Here is a 14,925-nt window from a genome sequence, read left to right on the forward strand (position 1 = left end):
TTTTAGTTTTCAATATTCACTTCCACAAGATTTTGAGTTCCTCTCCCCATATCATCCCTTCCCAACCCCAAGATGGTGTGCATTCTGAATACCCATTCCCCTAATCTGTTCTCCCTTCTATCTCCCCCCCTTCTCTTATCCCTTTCCCCTTCAATTTTCCTGTAGGGCAGGATATATTTCTATACCCCATTGCCTGTATATCTTATTCCCAGTTGCATGTGAAAACAATTTTTTAACATTTGTTTTTAACACTTTGGGTTCCAAATTTTCTCCCTTCCTCGCTCCCTCCCCACCCGCCCTAATTGAAAAGGCAAGCAGCTCAATACAGGTTATACATGTGTAGTCATGCAAAATACTTCCACAGTAGTTATGTTGTGGAAAACTAAGTATATTTCCTTAATCCTATCCTGCCCCCCCATTTATTCTATTCTCTCTTTTGATCCTGTCCCTCCTTAGAAAAGTTTGTTTCTGATTAACCCCTCCCCCAATCTGCCCTCCCCTCTATCATCCTCCTGCTCTCTTGTCCTCTTCCCCCACCATTTTCCTGTAGGGTAAGATAGATTTCCATACCCAATTGAGTGTGTGTGTTATTCCCTCCTTAAGCCAAATCCAATGAGAATAAGATTCACTCATTCCCTCTCACCTTCCCCCATTTGCCCTCTACTGTAAAAGCCTTTTCTTGTCTGTCTTATGTGAAATAATTTACCCCATTCTACCTCTACTTTTCACCTTCTCCCATATAATCCTCTCTCACCCTTAATTTTATCCTCCAGATATCACCCCTTGATCTTCAACTCACCCTGTGCCCTCTATCTATCTATCTATACATACATACATAAAATTTTTCTCTCCAACTACCCTAATACTGACAAAGTTCTCATGAGTTACAAATATCATCTTTCCATGCAGAAATGTAAACAGTTCAAACTTAATAAGTCTCTTATGATTTCTCTTTCCTGTTTACCTCTTCATGTTCCATTTGAATCTTGTATTTTTTTTTTTTTTTTGCTTTATGGTGAGGCAATTGGGGTTAAGTGACTTGCCCAGGGTCACGCAGCTAGTAAGTGTTAAGTGTCTGAGGCTGGATTTGAACTCAGGTCCTCCTGACTCCAAGGCCTGAGCTCTATTCACTGTGCCACCTAGCTGCCCCTGAATCTTGTATTGGCAAGTCAAATTTTCTATTCAGCTCTGATCTTTTCAGCAAGAATGCTTGAAAGTCTTCTATTTCACTGAATGACCATTTTTTACCCTGCAGGATTATACTCAGTTTTACTGGGTAGGTGATTCTTGGTTTTAATCCTAGGTCCTTTGACCTCCAGAATATTATATTCCAAGCCCTCTGGTCCCTTAATGTAGAAGTTGCTAAATCTTGTGTTATCCTGATTGTGTTTCCACAATACTTGAAATTTCTTTCTGGCTGTTTGCAATATTTTCTCCTTGACCTGGAAACTCTGGAATTTGGCTACAATATTCCTAGGAGTTTTCCTTTGGGGATCTCTTTCAGGAGGAGATCGGTGGATTCTTTCCATTTCTATTTTACCCTCTGGTTCTAGAATATCAGGACACTTTTCCTTGATAATTTCTTGAAAGATGGTGTCTGGGCTCTTTTTTTGATCATGGCTTTCAGATAGTCCAATAATTTTTAAATTCTCTCTCCTGGATCTATTTTCCAGGTCAGTTGTTTTTCCAATGAGATATTTCGCATTGTCTTCTGTTTTTTCATCCTTTTGGTTTTGTTTTGCAGTGTCTTGATTTCTTATAAAGTCACTAGCTTCTAATTGCTCCATTTTAATTTTTAAGGAAGTAATTTCTTCAGTGAGCTTTTGGACTTCCTTTTCATTTTGACCAATTCTACTTTTGAAGGCATTTCTTCTCCTTATTGGCTTTTTGGACCTCTTTTGCCATTTGGGTTAGGTTATTTTTTAAGGTGTTATTTTCTTCAGTATTTTTTGGGGGGGTTTCCTTTAGTAAGCTGTTGACTTGTTTTTCTTGTATCACTCTCAGTTTTTCCTCTACTTCTCTTACTTGCTTCTCAAAATTCTTTTTGAGCTCTTCTGTGGCCTGGGACTCATTCATATTTTTCTTGGAGCCTTTGGATGTATGAGCTTTGACTTTGTTGTCTTCTTCTGGTTGTATGTTTTGATCTTCTTTGTCACCAAAGAAAGATCTATGGGCTGATTTTTTTTTTTTTTTGGTGAAGTTTGCTCACAATCCCAGCCAATTACTTGAGTTATAAACTCTTTGTTAAGGTAGGGGTCTGCTTCCAGTGTGGAGAATGTACTATCCCAAGCTTTGGGGGTTTTGTGCAGCTGTTTTCAGAGGTACTTCTAGGGACCTGTAAATTTTCAGTTCTTTCAAGGTGATATGATCAAAGGGGAGGTGTTTACTCCTTTCCTTGCCTGTGCTCTGGTCTATGAGTGACCACAGCACTCTTTTCTGCCTTGGAACTGTGAGGAGGATTCCTTCTTCACTGCCAGTACACGCTCCACCACGCCAGCACTAACACCAACAATTGCCAACCAACTACTATCAATAATCAAATAGGCAGAGGAGCTCTGGGTGTGGTAATACCTCCCAGACCACTGCCCCTGCTTCTAGCCCAGGTTTCTCAGACATCATCTGGGGAAGCAACTCCTTCAGGGATGGGGCCAGGCATTTCTACCAGCTTCTAGTTTGCCTTTCCTGTGGCTGGCAGTTGGTAGGGGCAACTGAATAAAGACGAATACTGAATTCAAACTGAGTTCAGACTTTAAAGGGTAACAATAAATACCCATAAGCCATTAGGGTAAGAGCAAATGTTCATGGACTTTCCAAACCTCCAATTTATGATTGTCAATTCTAGAATTTGAGCGTGGCTAAGTATGAAAAGGGCATGACATCATAGGGAGTCATGGCCTTCTTTACATAACACTGACCCGGGAGACACCTTAATCTGGAGATCTAGAAACTACACCCAATGTCCCTAGTTTTGGACTTTAAAACAATAATAGCAGCAGCAGTAGCAGCAACAGATGATGGGTCTGATTTGGATAAGGGTCAAACTATATATAATATTATATACACACACAGAATGTATGTATATGTATATACACAAACATATGTATGTGTGTGTATATCTATATATGTGTATATATGTGTATGTGCGTACATGTATATATACTAACAGAGTGTATATACACATATACATATACACATGCATGAACACATAACACACACATATGTATATGTCTATAACCTAGTGAGGTTTCATTTCAGGACTTTATTCTAGAAATTCTTACTTCAATTTTTTGACTCTATCCCAAAGAAAGTTAAAAATCAACTCCTTGGAAAAGTGATACTTGAGGATAGGTCTTTGCTTAGACTTTTAGAAGCCCAGAGTCAGAGTCAGCACCACTCCCCTCCCTCCTGGAGCTTATACTGCAGTGGCCGGCCACAGGCATCCTTTCCTCAGCACAGCCCCGATTCTGAGCTAGGTCTGTGCTAGTGCTCACAAGGATGCTTTCTCTAATAGGGCAGAATAAGAACTACTCATGCTCTCTCATCCTGGATGACTCTTGTCCATCTCCTCCTCCAAATGAGGTCCTAAATTCCACCCAGCATGCTAGGAACTTGCTTCTAGCTTTATTGACATTGTTGCATGAGTATCATTTTAATACATGGGTTGTCCATTCCTTGCTTTTATTTTGTTACTGTCCTGCTACCTCTTCTGGGAATACCGCTTCTTGATAATGTCTTTTACACTCCTGTGGGTATTGAATTAGGCCCGAGGGCCCATCTATGGTGAGAATGACTACAAGGACAAAAATCTGCTATGTCCCTTTCAATGGATATGAAGTATATGAAGAAAGCTGACAGTATGAGCTTAGGTTTCCATTACCTCCCTATTCTTGCCTAACCTCCCACCATAGGTGTTATTAGTCTACAGGGAGATAAGTGTCAGACCTACAGCTCAAGCTGTGCCGTATTAACAATTTTATGATAAATATCATAGACAACTTGGGAGGCAGCACCTAAATGTCCCCCAGGAACAGCAACCTGTGTGGAGTGAGGATTCTGCCACTTCATGGAAACAACTCAAAAAAGTGACTACTTTAATTCCCCTTCAGCTGCTAGGTGCCACGCCACCCTGGAGGGGGCACTCAAGCAATTGTCACAACGTGGATGGTATCATCCGTCTTGGGGCTGTGGGGTCCTGGACTTTCTTCTTTCTAACTTTACAGTCTTATTTTTTTCCTGCTTTGATGGGTTGAATTTCTACTGAATTACTGTCCTTCAGGTATTTCCTTACCATTGACTTAAAAAATATATGTTTTATTTTTTCCTCAATTATATGTAAAACAATTTTTAATGTTAGTTTTTTTTTTAATTTTGAGTTCCAACTCTCTCCCTTCTATTCTTCCCTCCCTACTCCCTAAGATGGTAAGCAATAGGTTATACATGTGCAATCATCTTACTACTGACTTTGTATAAATAACTGGGAGTCATTTTGGATGCAGGCCAGGCCTGGCCACATGTGTACAATTCTGAATTGGTAACATGATATATCCACTCACATCTACCATTGAGCTCTCCACCCACCTTTGGGTGACCTGGAACTTTCCTTTTTTGGAGACTGTGAGTCACAGTTACAAAGGGCCACTAGGTGGTGTGGTGGATGGAACACAGGATTTAGAGTCAGGAAGACCTCAGTTTAAATCTTGCCTCAGACAATTACTAGCAGTATGACCTTGGGCAAGTCACCTAATTTCTCTGTATCTCAGTGTCCTTACCAGTAAAAATGAGGATAATAATAACATCTGTGGGTATGAGGATCAAATGAATTAACATATGTAAAATGCTCTGCAAATCTTAAAAGGCTAAATACATGCTAGCTATTATTATAGAGCATCACTGAAATAACATCAGTGTTTAAAAGATGGACCTTCATTTCAGGGAGAAGCTTGGGATCACTCAATGCATTGCACAGTTTCCTAAAGGCAATCCAAACCTGTAATATTTTTATTTCAATTCTGGTCCTGATTCATTGTTATTTACTATGTGTATCTACTATATTGATAGATATACACTGATAGATATGGATATATAGATATAGATACATACTGATATATAGATATATACTGATAGATCATACAGCTAGGTGGCACCATGGATAGAGTGCTGGATCTGGAGTCAGGAAGATTAATTGTTCTGAGTTCAAATCTGGTCTCGGATACTTATTAAGCTGTGTGACCCTGGGCAAGTCATTTAACCCTGTTTGCCTCAGCACCACATCTGTAAAAATGAGCTGGAGAAGGAAATAGCAAACCACGCCAGTATCTTTGCCAAGAAAAACCCAAATGGGGTCACGAAGAGTCAGACATGACCGAAAAATGACTGAACAATAACATTGATAGTTCGGTTTTATGGGTTATCCATTCAACCACATGTCAAACTTTGTACAAGGTCCATTTTTCATCCACTTGGCTTTTCCTATGTGGATATTAGGTTGAGCTGCTTTGAGTAATTATCGATATCATTTTAGAGAGGCTATGAGGTCTCTGAGTTCCAGTGTTTAATGCAATTAATATAATATCATCTGCAATCAGATCATCTTGAGGAGCTAACTGTCAATAGATAATCTCTCCTCTATTTAGATTCAGCACTGGACGTTCTCTAGGGTAGCATAAAATGTCTCTGGTAAGCATATGTCTCTCTCTCTTTTATGCCTCACTTGATTTTAATAATCAGAGCCTCATCAAGCAAAGTCATCTCTATTGTTACATCTTTCAATGACTATTATATGATTTTGACATGTGCTAGGGAGACACTTCATTGAAGCAGAACCTTTATAAGGTAGTATTTTGCTCCACTGAATCAAACACTCAGAAAACACTAAGAAAGGTAGGGTAATTTACTCTCTGTACCTTTCAGTCAATTACACAACTGAAAAAGATGTGGTCTGCCATTGAACATCATTCATAAAAATCTGTCTATTCCCTTTTGCAGTGCTGGTGAGAGTATTCATGTAAGGATCCTGAAAGTTGTACTGGGTAATCTAAGACCTGAAGATCAGGAGTGTAGGCAGAGTAATAGTTTGAGGATACCAAAGGTGCTGAACTTCCAGCAGGTCGTAATCAGGACCAAGACTATCTGGCCCATAGCTAGGCTGATTTAAGATGCTCTCAGAATAATGGGAGAGGAGGTTACAGATATTGTCAGATAATGCTCAGTGATAGAGGGCATTTAATATGTTGGGGGCAACAAGGTGGCACAGTGTGGTTTGACATCAGGAAGATTCTTTTTCCTAAGTTCAAATCTGGCCTCAGATACTTACTTGCTCTGTTAACCCTGTTTGCCTCAGTTTCCTCATCTGTAAAATGAACTGGAGAAGGAAATGGCAAACTACTCCAGTATCTTTCTTTGCCAAGAAAACCGCAGGTGGGGTCATGAAGAGTTGAACACAACTGAAAAAGGACAGAACAACAACAATATCATAACAATTTAATGTGTACTTGACACATGCCTGCTTCATATAATACTACATATTATATATGATGTTTTCCCATAGTATGTTTCTTTATAGTATTTATATACTTTTCCTATATTTGCTATTACTGTATGTGCATAGTTTATATTTCTGCATGTGACCTGTGTGTGTGGCAACTGTATGCAATCCATAATATGTAATGTCATGCATTATTTGTTATAGGTTTTATCTATGGCCTTGTCCTATAGTGGTCAGTTTTATTATGTATGCTATTGCTGTACCTTTCAGTTCAAACCCCACTTTTTGTAACCTATAACTGGTAACCTTACAATTCCCTCTTGCCCTCCAACTGCTAATGCCTTTCTTCTGCGTAATCTTTCATCTTGTACGTACATAGTTACTTGCATGTTGTCTTCTCTAGTAGAATGTGAGCTCTTCGGGGCACAGATTGTGATTTCTCCTTTTTAGTATTTCCAGTGTTTAGCAGAGTGCCTGGGACATTGTTGAGTGCTTCAGAAATGCTTGTTGACTGACCCTTGAGAGAGGCAGCATGGCAAAATAAATAGAGAGCTTGTCTTGGAAGAAGAAGAGCTGTATTCAAATTCTGTTACTGACATAGATTGGCTGTCTGACTCTACAAAAATCACTTAATCTCTCAGTGTCCTATGCCACGTTCTAAAACTAAAATCACAGAGAAGGGGTTGTCCTTACATAGATGATGTAGAGAACTTGTAGGAAGTAGTAAAAAAAAAAAAAAGACTCATCCCCACTTCCACGGCGTTGAGTGGAAATACCTTGGAGATAAAACAGTCTCAGGCAATGAGGCAATCAGTGAACAAGCATTTATTAAACACCTACTATGTGCTAGGCACTGTGCTCAGTGCTGAAGATTGTTGTTCATACTTCATTCTCTAAGAGGACCAATGATCCTAGGAAGGTGATGTCTTGACTTGCATGTAAATTGGATTTAAGTGAGGCAGAGGTACACAAAGTCATCAGCCTCACTGTCTCCTCTAGAGTCATCGAAGTCAAGTGGTGAGACAAAAATCACAGAGAATGATGATGGCCCTGCTGGAGACACAAGCAAAAGTAAAAGACAAGTCCCTTCCCTTGAGGAGCTCACGTTTTAATAAGGGAGACAGCGGGCAAACAACTATGTACCTACAAGTTATATACAGAATAAATTGGAAATAATCCACAGAGGGAAGACACCAGCATGAAAAGACATAGAGAAAGGCATCCTGTAGAAGGTGGAATTTTAGCTGGACTTGAAGGAAGCCAGGGAAACCTGAAGGCAGAGATGACGAGGGAGCGGATGAGGTGGCAGAGAATCTCTTTCTTTCTTCTTGATTCAGGTAAAAAAATCACATTCTTTCCCAGGCAACTGGAGCAATGGGGCACACAAGGGTTATCCTGAGAGTTACATCTAGGTGTCAGAGATAATCAAGAAGGTCACGCATGTATTTGCATTAAAAGTGAATGTGATTTACATGTCTTTGCATATCCACACGTACTATGCATACAATTACATAGGAGGTACAGTCGGCTCTTGGGTGATTTTTGAACTTCATGTTGTGTTATTTCTATGGTTAGGGTAGTTATTTCTTGATTTATTTTCTTTCCTTTGTTCTCTTTCACTTATCTTTAAGGTAGCTATTCTAAACTGGAAATGTAGGGCAGAGAGAGAGAGGAGTGAGACATGTGGAACCCAGAGGAGAATGGGAGTGAGTGGGGGTCAGATTGTATGCCAGCAGATATTTTTGCCAGACCATGCTTTAGTGAAACTGGCCTATTGAGGTCTGTTTTGGTCTAAAAACAGTTCAAGAGCGTGGGCAGGAGGAATGAGGTGAGAAGCCTATGTGAGTGAGGAGAGCTACTGGTAACCTGTAATGACCTACAAAAAAACAAAGATGCAGTTACTGTTTTTTTTCCCCCTACCGGTCTATTTCTTCCTCTAACCTTTGCAGGAGAAAAAGTGATTTGGAAGAATTGGAGCAACTCAGGAGGAATGAAGATTGTGAAAAAGACAAAGTACACGGTGTTTTAAAAGTACAAGGGGCTAAAAGAGACAATTTAGTCTAATGTTCTTATTTTATTGATGAGAACAATGAGGGTCAGAGAAGAATCTCTTACAGATCCATATTCTAGTTTTATGTCTCTTATCACCAACTCTCAGTGATTTCTGCAAGAGTCAACCTACCTGAAGTCATGGATAAGCATTTATTAAGCTCTTACTATGTGCCAGGTGGGGCAGCTAGGTGGTACAGTGCATACAAAGCCAAGCCTGGAGTCAGGAAAGCCTGAGTTCAAGTCCAGCCTCAGATACTTATTAGCTGTGTGACCCTGGGCAAGTCACTTAACCCTCTTTGCCTCAGTTTCCTCATCTGTAAAATGAGCTGGAGAAGGAGAGGCAAACCACTCCGGTATCTTTGCAAGAAAACCCCAAATGGGGGCACAAAGAATTGGACATGACTGTACAATAATAACAATAGGTGCCAGGCACTGTCCTAAGCATGGGAATATAAATACAGTTCTAATGAGGGACGATAACACATAGAAGAAAACTGCAAAGGAGGGTGGGTGCTCACATGGGACCAGGATAGAGAAAGAAGTTGAGAGAGTCAGTACTGGAACTTGGAGAAAAATGAGGGAGGGAATATAATTGGCCTGGATACTAGTTTAAAATGGAAGGTCCTGCAGGAATTGACCAATCAGAGGAATGGGCTTCAGGGGCAGAGGGATATTCCAGGGAGACAAGGCTCCTGGGACATGGTAGAGATAGAAGTATGGAGAGTCACCTACTTGAATTAAGATTGTGGTCTATCTTGCTTGTTATCTATATTTTTGCATTTTTATGTAGGAATATGAGACCATGGGTTTAGATACTGACTCCTTTCTTGTGTGATGTATAAAAAGTTCAAGAGACATAATTTCTGGGTAATTAATCATTTTATTTATCATGCTAGCAATAGTTAATAAAAGGGATCAGCGACACTCTAGAATGCCAAAGACCTCTCATGGAACCCACTCAATGCTTATTATGCCCTTGGAAGAGTGGGTGTTCCTGAGGGTGACAATCAACTTCGATTGGCTAACAAGTAATGAGAGAATGAATATTGTAATGAGAGTTGGACTAATTCTAACAAGGGTCTAGGGACCTAACTCTGATCACTCAGTCTTGGTCAAAGAGATTTGTCTATACCCATATCACCCCATCTAGGGTAATCTAGACAAATGGGAGAATCCACATTTTCCCAGACCTGTCTGAGTAAAAACACAATGGACCAGAATTCATCAATTCACTTAAAGTAACATTTCTTTACTTTTTGAACAGATCTGAGTTCTGCCTCTCATTATCAGCCCTGTACTTCAAAGGTTGCCTGAATAACCTATAGGGGCTGATTTCTGAATGAGAAAGTTGAAAAAGAGAAAAATTTTAGTCCTAATTCAGTAATTGGTTATTGATATGAGAGAAATAATCATTTCTCTCCCTGGATTTAGTCTCTTTTGAACTTTTGTGTATTCCTACTTCCATTCTTTCTATAGTGTAGTCATTCTCTAGATGTGCCAAGTATGTTGTACAGGAGATTGTTATTCTGATATATGTCAGGTAGATGACCCCCGAGCTACCTTCCATCCCTGAAATTCTGAGATTATTTTGTATACAAAAGACTATGCAATATATATTGACTGTATTATACAATGCTGCCTCCTAGTTTAAGGAAGTTTACCAAGAGAGACGGGTCAATTCCTTGTCCTTCTCAATATTTTCTAACAGTTACAAATTCCAAAATTCTATCAGTTAAAGATTCATTTGGGTTGGTGGAATAATTTCTCAAAACAATTGCAATTACCAGTAAAGGCACTGTCCATTTGGATACTAGTGTGAATGAGCTTAAGCCGCTGATTCCTCCAGTTTACTTTGTTCCTTTTTTCCTTCTTTTCTTCCTTCCCACTTTCCCCTTCCCTCTTCTTTCTTTCTTTCTCTCTCTCTCCCTCCCTCCTTCCCTTCCTTTCTTCCTTCCTTTCTTCCTTCCTTCCTTTCTTCCTTTCTTCCTTTCTTTCTTTCTTTCTTTCTTTCTTTCTTTCTTTCTTTCTTTCTTTCTTTCTTTCTTTCTTTCTCTCTTTCTTCCTCTCTTCCTTCCTTCCTTCCTTCCTTCCTTCCTTCCTTCCTTCCTTTCTTTCTTTCTTCCTTCCTTTCTTTCTTTCTTTCTTTCTTCCTCTCTTCCTTTCTTTCTTTCTTCCTTTCTCTCTTTCTTTTTCTTTCTTTCTTTCTTTCTTTCTTTCTTTCTTTCTTTCTTTCTTTCTTTCTCTCTTTCTTCCTCTCTTCCTTCCTTTCTTTCTTCCTTTCTTTCTTCCTTCCTTTCTTTCTTTCTTCCCTTTTCCCCTTTTTTCTTTTTTTCTTCATGCTAGTTAAGGAATCCTATCCTCATTGCTTCTATGGGACACTACTTTCTCAATTCCAACAAATTTTCAACAAATTAATTTGCAAAAAAAAAACCCCTTTGTAACAGATCTGTTTATAAATTTGGGACTGCCTTTTATGAGATTTGCTCCTTGATCTTAAAGAAGTGCCAGTCTTTTGAGAGAAGTGAAACACAATTATACACAGCAGTTAATGCATACTTTGTCATTATTAGAAGAAGCACCACTTTGGTGGGGATGTAGGGTAGCCCATATACCGCAAGTACATGAATACAGGAATTATGCTGTGGATCTTACAGAATTCAAGGATCTAGGGGGTGAGGAAGCCTAAGGGGAAAAAACAACAACAGGTCCAGAGTATTTTGGAAACCAAAAAAGCTGGTCATGCAGCAGAAATCCCCATCTACTGCAGAAAAGTCTCAATCAATCTAGCTCTTCCATGTGATACAATACAGTACCAAGAATTTGTTTCTTAGAATCCCTAGTTTCCAAGACCCAGCTCAAATATTGCCTTCCACTTGGAGCTCCTCCTGATCCCTTCTTCTCCCCTAGCCACCAGGGCTTTCCCTCAAAGTTGGCTCATATCTATTTATTTTGTAAGTACTGTTCATATACATATTTTCATCGTTAGATTATAAATTCCTTGAGGTCAAGAACTATTTTGTGTTTCTCTTTGTGTCCTCAGAACATAGCACAATGCCTTGTGTATGTTGTTGTCGTTGTTGTTGTTCAGTGGTTTCTGACTCTTTGTGACCCCATTTTGGATTTTCTTGGCAAAGATGCTAGAGTGCTCTGCCATCTCCTTCTCCAGCTCATTTTACAGATGAGGAAATTGAGGCAAACAGGATTAAGTGACCTGCCCAGGATCACACAACTAATAAGTGTCTGAGGTCAGATTTGAACTCAGGAAGATAAGTCTTCCTGACTCCAGGCCCTGTGCTCTATCCAGTGAGCCACCAAGCTGCCCCTACATAGCAGATGCTTAATAAATGAATATTACATGTAATAGAACTGAATGACAGGATCTGAATTAAAGAAACTAGTTAGAAGGCCATTGTTTCTTACTTTTTTAAAATAATGGACCTGCCTGGATTTACTGTTCTCTATTCCTATTTTTTTTTTTTTTACCATTCACTTTTTCAAGCAATATGCCTCATAGCCTCACCACTGAAGCCCATTTCTTAAGCTGATGATTTTTCTTCACTGAGGCAGCAGCAGGAATTAGTTACTGTAGAATTATTTAAGAACACCAAGCTTCTTGCATTCAATTAATTAAAACACAGAACTGGAATCTGAGAACAATTAAGTAAACAAAAACATTGTCACGCATCAGAGGAATTTCACAAACATATCCAGTGGAACCTGTTAATTAGGTTTTTCCCTTGCAAACCATTTATCTTTTAACGACTTGGCCTAATACTTGAGGTTTCTTCCTTGTCTTTACCCATTCATTGGGTTTTATTTTCTCAATCTATTTCCAATGGGGCTTCAATACCCCAAATAAAAGGCTATATTAAAATAGCATTATATAATAAAATGTCACATGATATTCTAGTATTAGACCTTCAAAAGGGTCTGGGGGATGATTAGACTATCGATTGAATAAATCTTGCTTTCTTAGATAAAACTAGATGAACAATCTGACCATGGCCAATGATTTTGCAAATCCAAAAGAAGATAATGCAGAAGATATTTGAAATAATTATATACATTTGGGGGTCTACATCTTGCATTTGGGAATCCCACTAGATTCTTGAGCCTACTTATCAGTATTTGCTGCTCTCAAAATACTTAGATCTGGTGTTTAGGATTATAGAGCACCATGAGAGAATCTGGGTGGTTTAAGGAATCCAAAAGGTGAGGTGGTTTGTTTAGATCTTTAATTAAATCTCCTAATGGAAAGAATGTACATATTGATGAATATCTCATAACTTTGGCTCTGTAGTTTTAGCATCAGAAATTTCTTTCCCTTCCTAGAGATTTCCTCTGGAATCAGAGGCTACTGCCTTGCCACTATCTCTTATTTTTTTAGGATTCACTAACTCCACCACTATCTCCTGCTTTAATCCATTATCTGAGGAAGGGGTAGCTCTTCTCTTTGCCCCTCTACATATACCTTTGATTCCATTCCCTCCTGTCAGCATATGGCTTTCACTATCATCCCTTACCCTCAACCTTTAGTTACTCCTTAACCTTTCTCCAGGTTCCTTCTCTATTGTCTGTAATATGCCCAAGTCTCCTCATCCTTTAAAGACATTACTACATCCTACCATTCCTTCTAGCTATTGTACTATATCTCTCCTCCCTTTTTTTTCAGCTAAAGTCCTTAAAAGAGCTATCTATACTCAACACTTCCATTTCCTCCCTCCTCATTCTCTTGTAAACACTCTAAAATCTGGCTTCTGATGTTGTCACTCAACTGAAATAGTTCTCTTCAAAGTTATTAGTGATCTCTAAGTTGCAAGATTTAATGGCCTTTTCTCAATCCTCATCCTTGTCTCTCTGAAACATTTGCTATTCTTGGCCATTTTCTCCTGTCTGGGTTTTTGTGGCACTGAGTCTCTCTTTGTTCTCCTCCTTCTCACTCTCCTTTGCTGACTCTTCATCTATGTCATGCCCACTATCTGTGGCTATCCCCCAAGGCTCTATTCTAAAAGGCCTCTTTTATTTTCTCTTTATACTCTCTTGGTGATCTCATCAACTCCCATAGGCTCAACTATCACACATAGATGATTTCTAGATCTACATATATAGCCCTGATCTATGTCCTGATTTCCAGTCCCACATAACAAACTTGACTATTGAACACATTTGAGATGAATGTCCTGTTGGCATCTCAAACACAACACATCTAAAACAGAACTCATTATCTTTCCTTTGAAATCTATCCCTTTTTTGAACTTTTTCTATTACTTCCAAGAACACCACCATTCTCCTAAGAGTGGTCTGCAACCTCGGTGTTATTCTGAGAATCCTCTCTCTCACATACCATCTGTTCAATCAGTCCCCAGATCTTGTAATTTTTGTGTTCACATCTCTTTATACATTATTTTCTCTATACTCATCCTACTGGGCTGCCTTTTGGTTGGCAACCTAGGTTGACTGGTGAGTCCATGAATCTTTTATGGGTCTTTCTAGTAGCTAGTTCCTGTCCAGGCTCCAAATGGCAGAAAAGTGGATCATGGGCATTTCTTTGAGAGAGAAAACATACTCAAAGTTCACCAAAGAATGAGGGATCATTCTTCAGGGAGTACATAATCAGAGTATCAGTTTCTTTTTCAGGGGAATCAGTGTCCAATATGACCTTCCTTCTCGGGTCTCTGCCTAATTCAATATCCAGTTATTCGCACCTTTGGGCTGTGTATGCTGAGAAGGAGCCTTGCTCTACAACTTGTTACCCAGAGAAACTTTATAAGGTCTCTTTGTGTTAGTTTGTCATTTTTCTAGCCACTATGAGCATGGATATCATCAGTTAGACACAAAATAAATGGTAGATTTATATTTCCAGAAAAGAATGTTAACCATGGTATTTTCTTTGTAAAGGTTCATCAGAAAATGTCCCAGGAAGACTATGGTAGAAGATATTTGCTTCTGCTGTTTTTGAAGAAGAGACAGGGGCGCATCTAGATTATGAGTAGGTCCCATAGTATGTATTTTCTTTATGTTAAGCCAGGCTCACTTCCATTTTTCCCTGAACCATTTAAATAACCAATGAGCATAGAAAAAACAATTGGAAAATGCTAGGTTGCTAAGGAAACCAACTAATCAGCATCCACATGCTCTCAGTTGTGTTCCTGTGGCAGGGTGTACGGGGCTGGAGGCTGAGGACTCCGAAGGCCTGCCATTTCATGTCAGCATGAGGGAGGAGAATTGAGGGAATGGCAGTGATACAAGTGTCAATAGTTAAAGCTGTAATCACAACTTTAGGAGAGATCGGCACCTACTGCACAAGAAGATTTAAAATCCAATAAATAAAGCTAAATGGAGCTACTATACTGAACAGGGGTGGGAAGCCATGGTTTGCTGGCAATATA

Source organism: Vombatus ursinus, unplaced genomic scaffold (assembly GCF_900497805.2).
Source record: "Vombatus ursinus unplaced genomic scaffold, bare-nosed wombat genome assembly UNPS02014769.1, whole genome shotgun sequence".
Lineage (NCBI taxonomy): Eukaryota > Metazoa > Chordata > Mammalia > Diprotodontia > Vombatidae > Vombatus > Vombatus ursinus.